Genomic DNA, 18,353 nt, shown 5'->3' on the forward strand with positions numbered 1-18,353 from the left:
GGCAGGCCATCTAGTTCTAGATCCTGAGGAATCGCCATACTGTTTTCCCATAATGGTTGAACTAGCTTACAATCCCACCAACAAAGTGTGTTCCTATTTTCCACCATCCCTCCAGCACCTGTTGTTTCCTGACTTTTAATGATTGCCATTCTAACTGGTGTGAGATGGTATCTCATTGTGGTTTTGATTTTGCATTTCTGATGGCCAATTTTTTCATGTGTCTGTTAATATTATTGTATATCGTTCCTTTTGAGAAATGTCTGTTCATATCCTTCGTCAATTTTGATGTGGGGTTGTTTATTTTTTCTTGTAAATGTGTTTGAGTTCTTTGTAGGTTCTGGATATTAGCCCTTTTGTCAGATGAGTAGATTGCAAAAATTTTCTCCCATTCTGTAGGTGGTTGCCTGTTCACTTGATGGTAGTTTCTTTTTGCTGTGCAGAAGCTCTTTAGTTTAATGAGATCCCATTTGTCACTTTTGGCTTCTTTGCTGCTGTTGTTTTTTGGTGTTTTAGGACATGAAGTCTTTTGCCCATGCCTATGTCCTGAAATTTTAGTACTACCTAGGTTTTCCTCTTAGGGTTTTTATGGTATTAGGTCTAACATTTAAGTCTCTAATCCATCTTGAATTAATTTTTCATAAGGAGTAAGGAAAGGATCCAGTTTCAGCTTTCTGCTTATGGCTAGCCAATTTTCTCTCTCTAGCATCATTTATTAAATAGGGAATCCTTTCCCCATTTCTGTTTCTCTCAGGTTTGTCAAAGATCAGATGGCTGTAGATGTGGTATTATTTCTGAGGACTCTGTTCTGTTCCATTGGTCTATGTCTCTGTTTTGATACCAAAGTACCATGCTGTTTTGTTACTGTAGTCTTCCTAGGCATAGTTTCAGTCAGGTAGTGAGTGATGCCTCCAGCTTTGTTCTTTACTCAGGATTGTCTTGGAGATGCGGGCTCTTTTTGTTCCATATGAACTCTTAAAAGCAGTTTTTCCAATTCTGTGAAGAAACTCATTGGTAGCTTAATGGAGATGGCATTGAATCTGTAAATTACCTTGGGCAGTATGGCCATTTTCTACACAATATTGATTCTTCCCATCCATGAGCATGGCATGTTCTTCCATTTGTTTGTGCCCTCTTTATTTCACTGAGCAGGAGCCAGTTCTCCTTGAAGCAGTCCTTTACATCCCTTGTAGGTTGGATTCCTAGGCATTTGATTCTCTTGAAGCTAAATTGTGAATGGAAGTTCATTCCTGATTTCCACTCTTGTTCGTTACTGGTGTTTAAGAATGCTTGTGATTTTTGCACATTAATTTTGTATCCTGAGGATTTCTTGTTGAAGTTGCTTATCAGCTTAAGGAGATTTTGGGCTGAGACGATGGGGTTTTCTTAAATATACAATCATGTCATCTGCAAAGAGGGAAAATTTGACTCTTCTTTCCGAACTGAATACCTTTGATTTCTTTCTCTTGCCTGATTGCCTCCTAGCCAGAACTTCCAACACCATGCGTTGGTCAGGGAGTGGTGAGAGAGAGCATCCCTGTCTTGTGCCAAGCCAAAGGGAATTTTTCCAGTTTTTTGCCCATTCAGTATGATATTGGCTGTGGGTTTCTTGCAACAATTTTATTATTTTGAGGTGCCGTTCCATCAATACCGAATTTATTGAGCGTTTTTAGCATGAAGGCTGTTGAATTTTGTCAAAGCCTTTTCTGCATCTATTGAGATAATCATGTGGTTCTTGTCTTTGGTTCTGTTTATATGCTGGATTATGTTTTATTGATTTGGTGAATGTTGAACCAGCCTTGCATCACAGGGATGAAGGCCCAATTTGATCATGGTGGATAAGCTTTTTGATGTGTTGCTGAACTGGGTTTACCAGTATTTTATTGAGGATTTTGCATCATGTTCATCAGGGATATTGGTCTAAAATTTCTTTTTTTTGTTATGTCTCTGCCAGGCTTTGGTATCAGATGATGTTGGCCTTACAAGAGTTAGGAGGATTCTCTTTTTCATTGATTGGAATAGATTCAGAAGGAATGGTACCAGCTCCTCCTACCTCTCGTAGAATTCAGCTAACCCATCTGTCCTGGTTCTTTTGCTGTAGCTTACACTATTGTCTCACTTCTGTGAGCCTTGCTATTATCTATCTTAGATTCAACTTCTTCCTGGTTTATCTTCGAAGAGTGTAAGTGTCCAGGAAATTATCCATTTCTTCTAGATTTCTTAGTTTATTTGCTAGAGGCTTATAGTATTGTCTGATGGTAGTTTGTATTTCTGTAATGGTGGTGATATCCCTTTATCATTTCTATTGTACTCCATTTGATTCTTCTCTTTCTTCTTTATTAGTCTTGCTAGCGGTCTGTCAATTTTGTTATCTTTCAAAAACCAACCCTGGATTCATTGATTTTGAGGGCTTTTTGTGGTTCTATCTCCCTCAGTTCTTGCTCTAATCTTAGTTATTTCTTTTTGCCTCTGCTAGCTTTGAATGCGTTTTGTTCTTGTTTCTCTAGTTCTTTTTAATTGTGATGTTAGGAGTGTCAATTTTAGATCTTTCCTGCTTTCTCTTGTGGGCATTCAGTGCTATAAATTTCATTAATTGCTTTAAACGTGTCCCAGAGACTTGGTATGTTGTATCTTTGTTCTCATTGGTTTCAAAGAACATCTTATTTTGCCTTCATTTCTGTTATGTACCCAGTGTAGTCATTCAGGAGCAGGTTGTTCAGTTTCCATGAAGTTGAGCGGTTTTGATTGAAGTTTCTTAGTCCTGAGTTCTAGTTTGATTGCACTGTGGTCTGGAGGAGACAGCTTGTTATAATTTCTTGTTCTTGTACATTTGCTGAGGAGTGCTTTTACTTCCAAATTGTGTGGTCAATTTTGGGAGTACGTGCGATGTGGTGCTGAGAAGAATGTATATTCTGTTGATTTGGGGTGGCAGTTCTATAGATCGTTCATTAGGTCTTTTCGCAGAGATGAGTTCACCCTGATATCCTTGTTCACTTTCTGTCTCGTTGATCTGTCTAATGTTGATAGGGTGGAGTGATGAAGTCTCCCATTATTATTGTATGGGCGTTCTGTTCTCTTTTGTAAGTCTCTATGACTTGCTTTATGAATCTGGGTGCTCCTGTATTGGGTGCATATATATTTAGGATAGTTAGCTCTTTCCCTGTTGAATTGTCTTTACCATTATGTAATGGCCTCTTTGGCTCTTTTGATCTTTGATGGTTTCTAGTCTGTTTCAGAGACTGGTATTGCAACCCCTGCTTTCTTTGTTCTCCATTTGCTTGGTAAATCTTCCTCCATCCCTTTATTTTGAGCCTATAAAGTGCCCCTTGCGTGTGAGATGGGTCTCCTGAATATTGCAGTAGACTGATGGTCTTGACTCTTATCCAGTTTGCTGTCTGTGTCTTTTAATTGGAGCATTTAGTCCATTTACATTTAAGGTTAAGATTGTTATGTGTGAACTTGATCCTGCCATTATGATATTAACTGGTTATTTTGCTCATTAGTTGATGCAGGTGGCCAGCTTTTATTCCCTTATTTGGCCCTGCCTAAATCCTGCTGATTGTCCATTTTACAGAGTGCTGATTGGTCCATTTTTACAGAGTGCCGATTGGTGCGTTTACAAACCTTTAGCTAGACAAAGTGCTGATTGGTGCATTTAGAATCCTTTAGCTAGACAGAAAAGTTCTCCAGGTCCCTACCCAATTAGTTAGATATAGAGCGCTTGATTGGTGCCTTTTTACAGAGTGCTGACTGTTGTGTTTACAAACCTTTAGCTACACACAAAGCACTGACTGGTGCATTCACAATCCTTTAGCTAGACAGAAAAGTTATCCGAGTCCCCACTGATTAGCTAGACACAGAGTGCTGATTGGTGCATTTACAATCCTTTAGCTAGACAGGAAAGTTCTCCAAGTCCCCACCCCATCCAGAAGTCTAGCCGGCTTCACCTCTCACTGGCACCAACATAACTATTTTCTACCCTTCTACTCACTCAGTATGATGACTAGCATATTTAGTGAAAAAGTTTAGGGCTTTGAGGAGATTTGAATAACTTCCTTTGACTATTATTTCTTCTTCCAATAAATGCAATCCACTGAAATTATAAAATATACAAATGTCACACTTAAATACAAAGTTGTATTCTAATCTATATCTGATAAATTGTTTTTGCTTATTCAGGCAGCCTTCTGTATCCTCATGTTCAACCAACCATGGATTGAAAATATTTAAAAATATTTTTAAAATACAATACTAAAAATCATATAAATAAAAAATACAGTATAACAACAATTTACATAGTATTTACATATTTTAGGTATTATAAGTAGTCTAGAGGTGATTTAAAGTACAAGGGAGGATGTGTGTAGGTTATATGCAAATACTACACCATTTGATGGAAGGCACTTGGGCATTCACTGATTTTGGTAATCACTAGGGTCCTGGAACCAATGCCCCACAGATAACAAGGAACAACTGCACTATGTTTTCTAAATAACTCATTTAAAATATTTTAAGAACCTGTAATGATGAAGAATATGTTTTTCAGTGCATTCTCATTACAGAAGATAACAATAAAATTAATTTGCTTCCTTAAGCATAGAGATGGTCTACATCAATGAGTTTATACTAAAAAGCTACAAGCCTGATGGAATTCTAACATAATAATATATATTTCATCTAAAGATAGCTGATATTAGCAAGAAAAGACAGACAAGGAAATCATAGGTCACCAGAGTGTCTTAAGATTAAAATGATAACAACCACTAATGAAATTTTTGGTTAAGAATTCATTGCTCATCTCCAGCCTGGGTGACAGAGCAAGACTCCGTCTCAAAAAAAAAAAAAAAAAAAAAAAGGAATTCATTGCTCATTAAAAGATCTTGTATGCTGCATCAACAGTGGAAAGAGAGGGCTGAGAGATGCAGAATAAATCAAAACAGACAGACTTGATCACTTTTGGCAAAAAAAATAAATAAATAAAGGAAAAGGACATCAGTATTTCCTAAGCAATGATAGATCCTTATGTTCTGTAATGGATACTTCCTCTTGATAGAGTCCAATGTCATTTGTAAGATCTCCAACAGTGTTAGTCCCCTGAATAATCCATAACCTTAGAGCCTACAATAGAAGTCAACTACATATCATCTTCTACCATTTTAGTTTCTACCTGTAACTCAGATACTCAACAGCCAAAAATTTCAGTAACTTCAATACCCCTGACTTAAAGGACCATTAAGATTACCAGGGAAAATACAAGATTACCCATTTATTTTGAATTGAATTATTTGAAAGTAATATTCTGTAAACTTCAAAGCAGCAGCAAACAATTGAAAGAGTTCCTAGTGTTAGTATAATTCACTGATAGTTGTTACAGGTTATGGTATGCATTTCTAGGCACTCCATGGCTCTAAGAAAAATGCTGAACATAATTGATGATACAAAAATTTGCATAATCGATAATTAGAAAATCTCAGGTTTTATCTAAGGCATTTAATACAAAGTAGTTCAACTTTGAATATTATGTATCATATAGATTCCTTAAAAAAAGTCAATCCAAACTGTTTAACTTCAGTAACCATTATAAGGGTACTAGCTATATTCTTGTATCTGATGGATAGTACTGCAACTTTAGCTCTGTAATATCAGGTGAGGTAAATAAGATGAGTTTCACTCCAAGTAAATTTTACCCCCAAATCTAGAATTCATGATTCTAACATCTAACTGAAGTCATAATGACCAACATGCTTCTCTCCCCAAGGAGAATCTTTATGTTGAACTGTGTCTGACAAAAACCATCTGAGCATTATTTTTATTTGAATTATTAGCATCTTTTGTTTAATGGTTCATTATTTACCTAAAAATATTACTTTAAAAAAGATAATAGGAGAGGAGCTATTTTTAGAACAGAATTAGTTTTCACTAACATAAAAAGGTCACATTGTACATTGCCTGCATCATTCTCACAAGTACATTTCAGTGGTTTAAAGTACACCTTATCCAATAAAATTTATTTTGCAATATTTTATATCATGTAAAGTTCTAATAAAATTAAGCTTTAGTCCACATTTCTCAATTTAACATCTCGATGAAAAATGCTGTAATCCCAGCACTTTGGGAGCTCGAGGAGGGCAGATCACGAGGTCAACAGATCCAGAACATCCTGGCCAACATGGTGAAACCCCGCTTCTACTAAAAATACAGAAATACAAAAATTAGCTGGGTGTGGTGGCACATTTCTGTAGTCCCAGCTACTCGGGAGGCTGAGACAGTAGAATCGCTTGAACCCGGGAGACAGAGGTTACACTGAGCTGAAATTGTACCACTGCACTCCAGTCTGGCACCAGGGCGAGACTTCGTTTCAAAATAAATAAATAAATAATAATAATAATAACAATTTCTACAAGGTAAGGAACAAAAACAGGAACTTACAAAGCAGAATGAACTAGTATCAGAAACAACTATGAGCATTTGCTAAAATATACAGTTGTCCTGATTATGAATTTTTGTAGTTAGGTCAAGATTTTACTTGAATAGTAATCACCTTACAATAAATGAGAGATGATAAATTTACAGATACTGAGGATTAGGACTTCAACATCTATTTGGGCAACACAATCCAACCCATAACATCTCCTTAACATCAAATGGCTCTTGGGAATTCTGAAGTCCTATACTCTGCCCCCAGCTGGAGTTTCATGGTAATGCTCCAAACTGCGGCCCCTTCTAAAAAGCATTTGCCCTGGAATGGTGGTTCCCACACATAGCAGATCATCAAAATTTTTGGACAGTATTTACAAAATACACATACCAGTATCCTCTAATCTCAATTAGAGAATCTTATTGATTATGTATAAGGAAGAAAACTGGCAAGATCAGTTTTTTAAAATTCCCCAGGCTCTTCTAATAGCCAATTTGACATGGGAATCACCTGCTTCCAAATTATACTCCTCTGAATTTGTAAATATAATCTACTAGAGTGGAAAAAAAATTCAGAATTTCTATTTCTATTCATTCTACTGTAGATTTTTAAATGTCTGTTTATATGTATTTTTCATAAGGTAATTTATATTACAACAATAATCGGATATTACATATATGAAAGAAGATATATAATTTATAAATTAAGGTATATTTAGGATACATACATTCAAAGCCTTTTACCGGTAGACTGCAAGCCTAGACTTTTGGGTGCCATTGTCCTGAAGGGTACTGAGACGGACAATTATCTTATCTTCTCTACCATGCAGGTATTCACAAAAACAAACACAATGATGAGGAAGGGAGTGATGAGCTGGATCCCCATTGGACTTATAATAAAAACATGTTTATGGGACCTTATAATAAATAACTTTGTACTTATTATGGAGCTTTTAATTTGTACTAATAAAACATTCTATATACCATCCTCATTATATAATGTGGACATTCATTGCTAAACAATGGATGAACTGTATGCATAAATCTGCGTATACATAAATCAGTGCTCCTTTGTGTATTTTAAAGTGAGAGAAATACATTAAAATGGGGTTTTTTATTTTAAAAAAATAAGTAGAAATATAAACCCCCAAAATAAAACAATATATAGCTTAAAGAAGGAAAAAAAAGAAAGGAGAAGACAAAAGAAAATGGATAAAGGAAGACTCTTTTAAATAGAAGGAACATAAAAAGATTTCAGGTATTAAATTAGAGGGAAAATACCTTCCCTATAAACAATATAGTCCTGCCAATTGTGCTGAGAGAGAATGAGGTGGAATTGATTGTGCCAGAATTAGATAAAGCACTAGCTAAACAAAGAGCTTCTGGTATCCTGAGGAAGGAGCCAGAAAGTACAAAAAAAGATCAGTTCAGTGGCAGTCAGCCATTAGATACCAATGAAGCTAATCCACACTACTAACTTGTGAACGAAGTAGATTTTCCTCCTTGTCTGTTCTCACAAACAATCATTAATTTTAAGTGCAGCTTAGGCAGGTGCTCAGAGAGTCCCTACTGTTTTGACATTATGTTGGAGGATTTCCAAGCAGCAAGCTGGTATAGTCCTTGAGTCCCTTCCACTTCGCTGCTTCTGAAATTCACTTACACCTACAGACAGCCAGTCTCCTACCTATAACATTCAGGGGTAGACTAGTTGGCCTGGCATCTAGGGAGGTTCATTTTCAAAAATTTAAAGCCAAGCTGTCTATCAACATATTCAGCAAATGGCAGTAGAAGCATCTAGTCACTGATATAAACTGTCTAGGATAAGTCTGCTAGGGTAATATGATTGTTGATCATACTACCTTGATTAATATGATTGTTGATTGTGTTATATGTTGATCATGTAACAGTAACCTGTTAGATCAGCTTCTGTGGAAGGAATTTCTGACACCTTTATGTCCAAAGAGATGTACTATGTAACATGACTCACTGCCCTTATGACCAATGCAAATAATCTATAAATTTATACTGGACTTAATATACTGAAAGCATTGAAAAGGAAAATAATTCAACTTTTTTCCGATTTAAACTTTTAGCATTTTAGTTCCCATTCTACATTCTATAGTGCACGAGACTGGATGTCCACTTACTTTTCTCACCCACCTTGCCTTTTTTAGTGAAGACAAATAAAAGATAAAAGAGGAAAAGGTTAGAAGCGGTTTCATCTACCTCTTTTCTACCCATCTGAAGGTCTTGAATAAACAGAAATTATTTCCATGAAGAGCAATAATCCATTTATTAATGCTTATAGTTAAATAAATGCAGATGTCACAAAGGAATTACAAAACCTAGGGGAAATGTCTTCCCATGGAGCATATTGCACTCACTGAACCCCCTAAGGTTTGTAGACACTAGCACCTGTCTTGGTGACAGATCCTCCATGGCCACTACAAGTTTTCTAGGTGGTGAGCAGAGAGTGCAGCCACATGAGGAACCATCTGTAACATAAAGACATCTGCCAACTCTCTACTCAAGATTTGGTGAGGACCAATGACAATGTATAGATCAATTCAAGTTCCTTGGAAAGAAAGACCTGTGAAATAAGAGTACATTTATTTTCCCTTGGTGTTGGCAGTGGCCTCTTACTGTGGGGATATACCTATTGACACACAGATAGAGTAGATGGATTGCCTACTAACATGGAAGATTAAATGACAAGGTTAGAAACAAAAACCAAACACTATTGTCTCCTAGTTGGGTGGTTTGGTTGGAGGGATGGTTGTCAAGGTATATAGAAAGCTTGAATTCCTCCTCTAAATTTCACATACCAAAAAATCTTAACAGTTATAAAATCTACCAGATAAAAATCATCTGGTAAGTGGATAATATATTTAAAGAGGAAAACAACTTGACAAATAGAAGTCACTGAAGAGTACAATTACATTTGACTTTTAAGACATCTATTAGAAAATACAATAACAAGCCAAAAATTGATAAAGAAAAATTACTTCAATTTCAGCTGAACCCAGACTACATTCTTTTATAAGCTTTGAGACTATCATGTTTAAAGATAAAGTTATATTCTTTGAAATGGAAACTTGAGGAATTGTGAATGCAATTGGCCTTCTGAGTTAAAGACATTCATGTCTTGAATTTTAATTCCAATTTTACAGCTTGCAAGCTAATGCCATAATGGACATGTTTTCCTCTCTATTTAGAATGGAGGAGGAAAGGGAAAACTACACATGGCATCACTGGAAATAAGCCAAGTGGCAGGGTGCTGGGGAAGGAATTGGCAGCCACACCATCTGAGAGATCAAACTGGTGACAACTTTTGATGCATTTCAAAAATAAGATGTGGCATAGTATGACAAGTACAAACTTTTTAACAAAAGCAGTGAAAATCATTTCACTCCCTCCCTTTTTTGCAATTACCATTCTAGCTTTCTAAATGTTCCCATTTGATTTCAGCTACATTGCTATTTTGGTATAAATGTCAAGAAAGTCTTAAAGACTATATTTTTCTAATCTTGGAAGATGCATCAACTTTTTTTGAGAAAACAAGCTTCTAAAAAACAAAGGGAATTTGGAGGTGACTTCTGCATGATTAAAAATGGAAAATATCAGAAGAAATCATTGCTAAAGAAAAGCAAACTGGCTATTTAAATTGTTAGCATTCTACAAGGCCCATAATCTAGTCCATGATACTTGAACATAATGGCCCCTTTTATGTGAGGTCCTTGGAGCATCTCCAAGGCAGTCATCTCTTTAATCTCCAAACTATTGCTGCAATATAGAAGAGAAGTGCTGTCTATCAAAGCCCCATTTTCTAGATAGTAAATTCTCAAGTGCAAAGAAATATAAGTCTTATTTGATCTATTTAAAAAAAAAAAGAAATAGGTGTTGGATCTGAACTGTGTGAGCTCAGATTGTTACACATGACTCTACCCTCTAATTCTTCACATTTCCATGCACTGATGGATGGGGAAAACTTACACTGCACTCCCCAGGAAGGAAATGTGTTGGAGGAAATGTATCTAGTTACTTTCTCCACTCCCATTCTTTCATTCACTCTTTCCCTAGAGAGGAGGAATGGCTCATTTTAGGACAAAGCCCCTGAGCAGGTGTGTAGATCAACCTCTCTGGGTGCACTCTCTGATCCAGCCTACCTCTCAATACAAACTCTCTTCTTTGTTCCAAGTTCTATTTCCATCAGGACAGGCTCTGCCTAGAAAGGACAGAACCCTGGAGTTTAAGGTGGAAAAATGGATTCAGTTGGGGAAAGAATAGGAATCCTGATTTTGGTTGCAAATTTAAGCAGAATCTCCTAACCCAGCTTTATTAGTAATGAAGTTGTTGTTCTGGTCCTTTACTAAGAAGAATTATGGGCAGCACTTTATACACCTCCATCACTGTGTCCTATCGTTTGGTTTAAATCAATCCGTAAAAAGATGCCCAGTCCACAAGACTTAACCTGTGAAAAAGATGCTAGTAATGACAATGGTGATAATAAGTAGCATACACTGACACTTACCATGTGCCCACTCTGTTACCCATAGTTGATTTACATATAATAACTAACTAAATTCTCATACAAATCTATGAGATAGAAACTATTATTATAATACAGATAACAAACTGAGACAATCCAGGCTTAATTATCCCTTCAAAGTCACACAGCAAAGTCTGTTCCCTCCATCATCTTTATTGTCACTAATAACATCAGACATTATGTAACTCTCATCTTAAAATTATCAAGTCGTTTTATAATAAATATTATTTATTATTTGCAAAACATCATTCACTTTTGGCTTTACTTAACTTGTTGTATTTGTATCTTTTGATTTTTATGCTAAAAGGCCAGTCTCAAAGCTTATAAAAGAATGTAGTCTGGGTTCAAGCTGAAATTGAAGTAATTTTTCTTTATCAATTTTTGCCTTATTATTTTATTTTCTAATAGATGTCTTAAAAGTCAAATGTAATTGTACTCTTCAGTGACTTCTAATTTGTCAAGTTGTTTTCCTTTTTAAGTATATTATCCACTTACCAGATGATTTTTATCTGGTAGATTTTATAACTGTTAAGATTTTTTGGTATGTGAAATTTCGAGGAGGAATTCAAGCTTTCTATACCTTGATACATCCATCTCTTTCCTCTGGTGAACTGAAAATCCATTACCTGCATTAGGAGACAATAGTGTTTGGTTTTTGTTTCTAACCTTGTCATTTAATCTTCCATGTTAGTAGGCAATCCATCTACTCTATCTGTGTGTCAATAGGTATATCCACATAGGGTAGGTAAGAGGCAGCTACCTGCTAACACCAAGGGAAAATAAATGTACTCTTATTTCACAGGTCTTTCTTTCCAAGGAACTTGAATTGATCTATACATTGTCATTGGTCCTCACCAAATTTTGAGTAGAGAGTTGGCAGATGTCTTTATGTTACAGATGGTTCCTCATGTGGCTGCACTCTCTGCTCACCACCTAGAAAGCTTGTAGTGGCCATGGAGGATCTGTCACCAAGACAAGCGCTAGTTGTTTTTTATGGCGATTGTATTAGTCCATTCTCAAATTGCTATAAAGAACTACCCGAGTTAACGGGTGCAGCACACCAACATGGCACATGTATGCATATGTAACAAACCTGCACGTTGTGCACATGTATTAAAATAAATAAATAAATAAATAAATAAATAAATAAATAAATAAAATTTTTTAAAAAGTGAAAAAAAAAGAACTCCCTGAGACTGGACAGTTTATAAAGAAAAGAGGCTTTTAAGTGGCTTACAGTTCCACAGACTGTATAGTAAGCATGACTGCGGAGATCTCAAGAAATTTACAATAATGGTGGAAGGCAAAGAGGAAGCAAGCACGTCTTACATGGCCAGAGAAAGAGTAAGAGAGCAAAATGGGAGGTGCTGCACACATTTAAACAACCAGATCTGGTGACAACTCAGTCACTATTATGAAAACAGCAAGGGGGGTGTCCGAACCCTTGATTCAATCACCTCCTACCAGGCCCTTTCTCCACTGAGAATTCCAATTTGATGTGAAATTTGGGTGGGGAAACAATCCAAACCATATCAGTGATTTTCAAAAAAAAAAAAAAAAGAGGTAAATAACAGCAGTAAAGACAATACCCGAAATTTTTGTCCAGGAGCCACATTAAGCACTTATGTCATCTGATATGATGTTCAAACCAATCGAATGAGGTAGTGGTATTATATCCCTATTTTACAAATGAAGTTTCAATCTGTTTTCAACTTGAAAATATTTGCTATCAAAATATCTTTAAGCAGGCCTTTAATCCTAGCACTTTGGGAGGCCAAGGCAGGAATATCACTTAAGGCCAAGAGTTTGAGACCAGCCTGGGTAACATAGCAAGATCTTGTCTCTACAAAAAAAATGTAAAAACCGTTGGTCATGGTGGTGCACACCTGTAGTCCTAGCTACTCAGAAGGTTAAAACATGGGGATTGCTTGAGCCCAGGAGATCTGGACTGCAGGAAGCTGAATATGCCACTGTATCCCAACCTGAGTGACAGATCAAAACTCTGTCTCCTAAACATGAATAAATAAAACCAAAAATAATTTTATGTGTTGGTCAGTCTGTAATGCTTCAGAAAATTAACCCACATAAAATTTTAAGAAAATATATCTTTATATTAAACCACTTAATATAATAAATGCATTAATTATCATATTTATATCTCAAATAATAATGTATTTTTGCTTTTTGCATATTTAAATCACGAGTCTGATCATAACTTTCTAGTTTTGATAGAATTTGGGGAAATTTGAAAGACAAGGTAACTAACGTGTTTTACTTATATTTCACAATTTAAAAATCCCAAAGCCAAGCTTATGTCACCTATTTGCAAGCTCTACATTCACCCTCAAAACCTTCCTGGATTTATTTGTTTAAGAAAAATGTAGCTAACAAGCTAAGCACGGTGGCTCATACCTGTAATCCCAGCACTTTGGGAGGCTGAGGCGGGCAGATCACTTGAGGTCAGGAGTTGGGGAGCAGCCTGGCCAACATGGTGAAACCTTGTCTCTACTAAAAATACAAAGATTAGCTGAGGGTGGTGGTGCATGCCTCTAATCCCAGCTACTTGGGAGGCTGAGGCAGAAAATCGCTTGAACCTGGCAGGTGGAGGATGCAGTGAGCCGAGATTGTGCTACTGTATTCCAGCCTGGGCAATAGAGCAAGACTCCAATCTCAAAAAAAAAAAAAAAAAAAAAAAGAAAGAAAGAAAAATGTAGCTGACTTCTATAGCATAATAGTTTGGATAATTCTGTCATTAAAATATCCTTCTGCTTTTTCCAGAATAAATAATCATCACAATTAAGTTTTCTTTTCTACCATTTTTATACATTCTCTTCTAAATGAACCATCCTGTCTGAAAAGTTCATTAGCAACATCTAAAACCTCTACTGATCATTAAATGGCAAGGTAGAATTACCAACAAGGAGGACCTGGAATAGAACCAGCCAATCTGCACTGAAACTTGATAAAATACAGCCACCTTCCTATGTCTTGCACATAATTGGAGCCCCATAAATATGGACTGATTTGTTGATCTACTGAGTTGGATTGATGGGGAGCATGGATGTGCACAGGATGTTCAAGCAGTTTATGGATGATGAGTGAAGTAGGGTACCTACAAATGGGGAGATCAGAAACAAAATGTTTTTAAAGACATCCTGAAGCAAAACTTCAAACACTCTGTCATGGCTATGGACCACTGAAAAATCCACACAGCAGATGGCTCAAGCTAATGCCCAGCTAAAATGAAATGGCTGCTTTCACAAAAGTACCAGCTTCCCTCCAATGGGAAGAAACAGCTTCAAATGTAGGGCAGTCTGCATTTGTATAGGGTAGGGAAAGAGCTGCAACACACAAAAGAAACATTTTCAACTCGAATGTCGTTAAAATAAGCAGTTTCTCTAAATTTCTCTCTGCCTCTTTTACTAAACTTATTTATATAAATGCCTTACTTTATCACTCATCAGTAATACCATAGTACACAAATACATTATAGCATAAGAAGAAGGACATATATGGAAAAATCTATCCCATAATTCTATCTGGTAAAATGTCAGATAGGCTCATGACTTTTTCTAGCCTGCTTATGTTTTTTAAAATCCATATATCTGCTTCATGTACATTTTTACATTAATCCAGTTATTTCAAAACTGTTGACTATCCATTATCTACAATAATTGAAATCTAGAGGTAAGCATATTTACATGGTCTATATCACTCATACTTCCTAACTGTTTCCATAGCGTTCTCATATAAATATTTGGATTTCAAATAAAAATAATTTAATATCATAAAAATTGGCACTAAGCCAGAATTATTAAGTAGGGATTCTCAGCAGAATCTCTCTCATTTTGTCTTTCAGGTTTTTTCCCCCACTTTTCCTGTCAATGCCTTTTTTATGTCAGAAATTCTTTCCACCCCCATTGCCCTCATGTTCTCACCACCCTCTTTTTACCAAAACTTTTCTTGTATGAAACCAACTAGATGATGACATGGGAGGGTCATGGTAGCTCCTCCCTTCCCATGAGTGCCAGCCTTAGAGAAGAGTCAGGATTGCTGAACACAGCAGGAGAAAAGGAAGTCCAAGGGGCTAGAGCAGGAGCATTATTTTAGAACCAGGCTGGAAATGATGCCCAATTCCTGGTGCACACTAATGGAGAGGCCACAGTGTGCTTGCTGGGCATCCTCAGGGACCATATTGGAAAGAAACTAGTAAAGTAAATTATACTAATGTGTGATTGAGTTATAATAACTATATCTTTTACACCTACAATGGTTAGATAGACTTCAAAGGGGACAAAGCAGTTGGGGTTGAAGTTTGAGAAATTCAAAGGACACCTGTTGGTTTTCCTGAGGGGAAAGTGTTATATTTCAACACTCCTGGCTCCTTGCCTCCACTCTACTCCTCTCCATGGGAAAAGAATATGGTACCTGGTGAGTTGGTCATGGGCATTATTCCAGTCTTTTCAACTGGGTAGAATAAATTCTAGAGATCTTCTGTAAAATACAGTACCCATAGTTAACAGGATGGTGTAGTGCACTTAAAAATTTGTTAACAGGGTAGATCTCATGTTAACTGTTCTTACCACAAACACATACACAGACACACACGCACACACACTGGGACTTTTGGAGGTGATGGATATGTTTAATACCTTAATTGTAGTGATGGTATCATGAGTATATGCATATGTTCAAACTTATTAATGGTACACATTAAACATGTATTTTTTGGTATATCAGTTATACCTCAACAAAGCTGTTAAAACAGAAAAATGAAATAATCATGTGAAAAGTAAAGAAAAAAATTACCTATTAAAGACTTAAAATTAACAAATTAAGAAACGTGTGCCAAGAGCTAATTCCTTGAACACATCAATAAAACAGACTGATGGTGTTAATTAGTAAGAGAGAGAGAAAAAGAGGTAGAGAGTGAGGGTATAAGAGATTGGCTTTGGAATTAAAAAATTGGAAAAGATATTACAGCATTCATCATAAAATAGAGACTCTCAGGAAATTAATATAAAATTTTTAAGTAAAAATAATGTAAGAAGCTTTATCATATGATACATCAAATTTAAATAATAAACAAAGCAAATGTATAGCATAATTTATTATATTAGTGAGGAAACTGAGTTTAAGTATTAATGATACTGAGAATATCAAAAAAAAGTATGGTAGGTTCTCAAATCACATTTTATTCCTAAATACATTTAAAATGGGTTAAATATTTAAATAGAGAACCATAAATGTATCAGAATGAGAAGTGACTTTTAAATACTTATTTCAAGGTAAAAAATACAGAACGTTTGATATTTTAGACTACATAAAAACTGAAAATATGTGTAAGGCAAAAACTATCAGCAACCAGGTCAGGTGCAGTGGCTCACACCTGTAATCCCAGAACTCTGGGAGGCCGAGGTGGGCCAATGACTTGAGGTCAGGAGTTCGAGACCAGTCTGGCCAACATAGTGAAACCCTGTCTCTACTAAAAATACAAAAATTAGCTGGGTGTGATCGTGCATGCCAACAGTCCCAGCAACTTGGGAGGCTGAGCCAGGAGAATCGCTTGAACCCAGGAGTCGGAGGTTGCAGTGAGTTGAGATCACGCCACTGTACTCCAGTCTGGACTACAGAACAATACAAAAAAATTGAGGGCAATAAGTGTCAAAATAGGTGATGGATACTTGATCTATTACTTTAGGAAGTAAAATTTATTTTCTCCATACAAGTAAATGTGTATCCAAGACCCACTTTCTTGTCAGTTCCTATATTACCAGACCAGGGAAACAAAAGGTATCTTGAATGTTAGGAAGTTGGATCTTCCTTCTCCCCTAAAGCCAAAGAAGAAAGGTCTGAGAGAATCAGTTGAAGAAATTGGCATATTAATCCTTAGTTGAAGCTTTTCTTATGAAGCAAACTGAATGATCTGCACACCAGGGTATTTAAGTAGGAAAGGAAATAAGAAGTTGAGAAAGTTGGATGGAAGAAGGGACAGAGCGTTGGTAAATTTGTTGTGGAGAAAGTAGACATTATAGAAAGTAGCAAGGTTTGAAATATTGTGTTTGTCCCAAATCATGAAAGCAGGTTACCAGGCAGGGGGAATCCCAAAACAAAAGGCTATATTGACGATTAGGAGAAACTGAAGTATGTTTGAAAAAGTTAGCAGGAAGGAGGTCTCCTGTATTAGTCCATTCTACACTGCTATAAAGAACTTCCCTCAGACTGGGTAATTTATAAAGAGGTTTAATTGACTTACAGTTCCACATGTCTGGGGAGGCCTCAGGAAACCTACAATCACTGTGGAGGGGGAAACAGGCACCTACTTCTCATAGCAGCAGGAGAGAGAGAAGTGCAAGCAGGAGAAATGCCAGACACTTATAAAACCATCAGATCTATTGAGAACTCACTACCATGAGAACATCATGGGGCAAACTGCCTCCGTGATCCAATCGCCTCACACAAGGTCCCTCCCTAGACGTGGGGATTATGGGTATTCAATTTGAGATGACATTTGGGTAGGGACCCAGAGTCAAATCATATCATCTCCCATGTCGAGGAACTGAACACCGAGATCTCCTATTGGGATCACGTGAGCACCCCAAGAGAGGCAACGTATGGAAACTTGCCACACAAGAGAAGCAATAGCTAGCCAATGTTAGCCAAGAGATAACCTAACCAGGGCTCCTTCCTTCCTTCCTTCCTTCCTTCCTTCCTTCCTTCCTTCCTTCCTTTCTCTTTCTCTCTCTCTCTTTCTCTCTCTCTCTTTCTCTCTCTCTGTCTGTCTTTCTCTTTCTGGCTTCCATTCTATAAGATAAAAAAGAAGAGATGCATGAGAGAAAATAAATTTGGAATCGATATGTTAGGAGAAGACTTGGTTTTATTCCTACTTCAAGTTCCCTAAGAGAAGAACTAGCTGGTACTTGGATAAGAGGAAATGTGCAATAAATTGGATATGTAATTATACTTTTAAAAACTGGACTTGAATTGACTGGACTTAAAAAAAAATAGCTGAAAATAATGAGGAAGTTGAGGAACTAGTCAAGATGTCTCTAAGGAATGGAAAAGGGAAATCTGAGAGAGCATAGTAAAAGACAGTTTGATCCCACAAACTTCAGATTGTTCAATAAGCCTGTTATATGTACCACGGTTCCTAAAACAATCCATTCCTCTTCACATAGAAATTTTACTTTTGGAATTTATCTGTGGTGACAAAAAGAATCATATTGTCAAATTTGACTATAGAAATCATAGATTGTACCCAATATGAAACTTCACCAGTGATTTAAGGAACACAGGTGAAGAATTCTTTCCTTGATGTGATCTGAAACACTAAGATGCAGCTTCCAATAAAAAAGGACTTTTTTCCTACCACAATAAGACATCATTTGGC

The sequence above is a fragment of the Papio anubis genome, chromosome 3, assembly GCF_008728515.1.
Source record: "Papio anubis isolate 15944 chromosome 3, Panubis1.0, whole genome shotgun sequence".
NCBI classification, from domain to species: domain Eukaryota; kingdom Metazoa; phylum Chordata; class Mammalia; order Primates; family Cercopithecidae; genus Papio; species Papio anubis.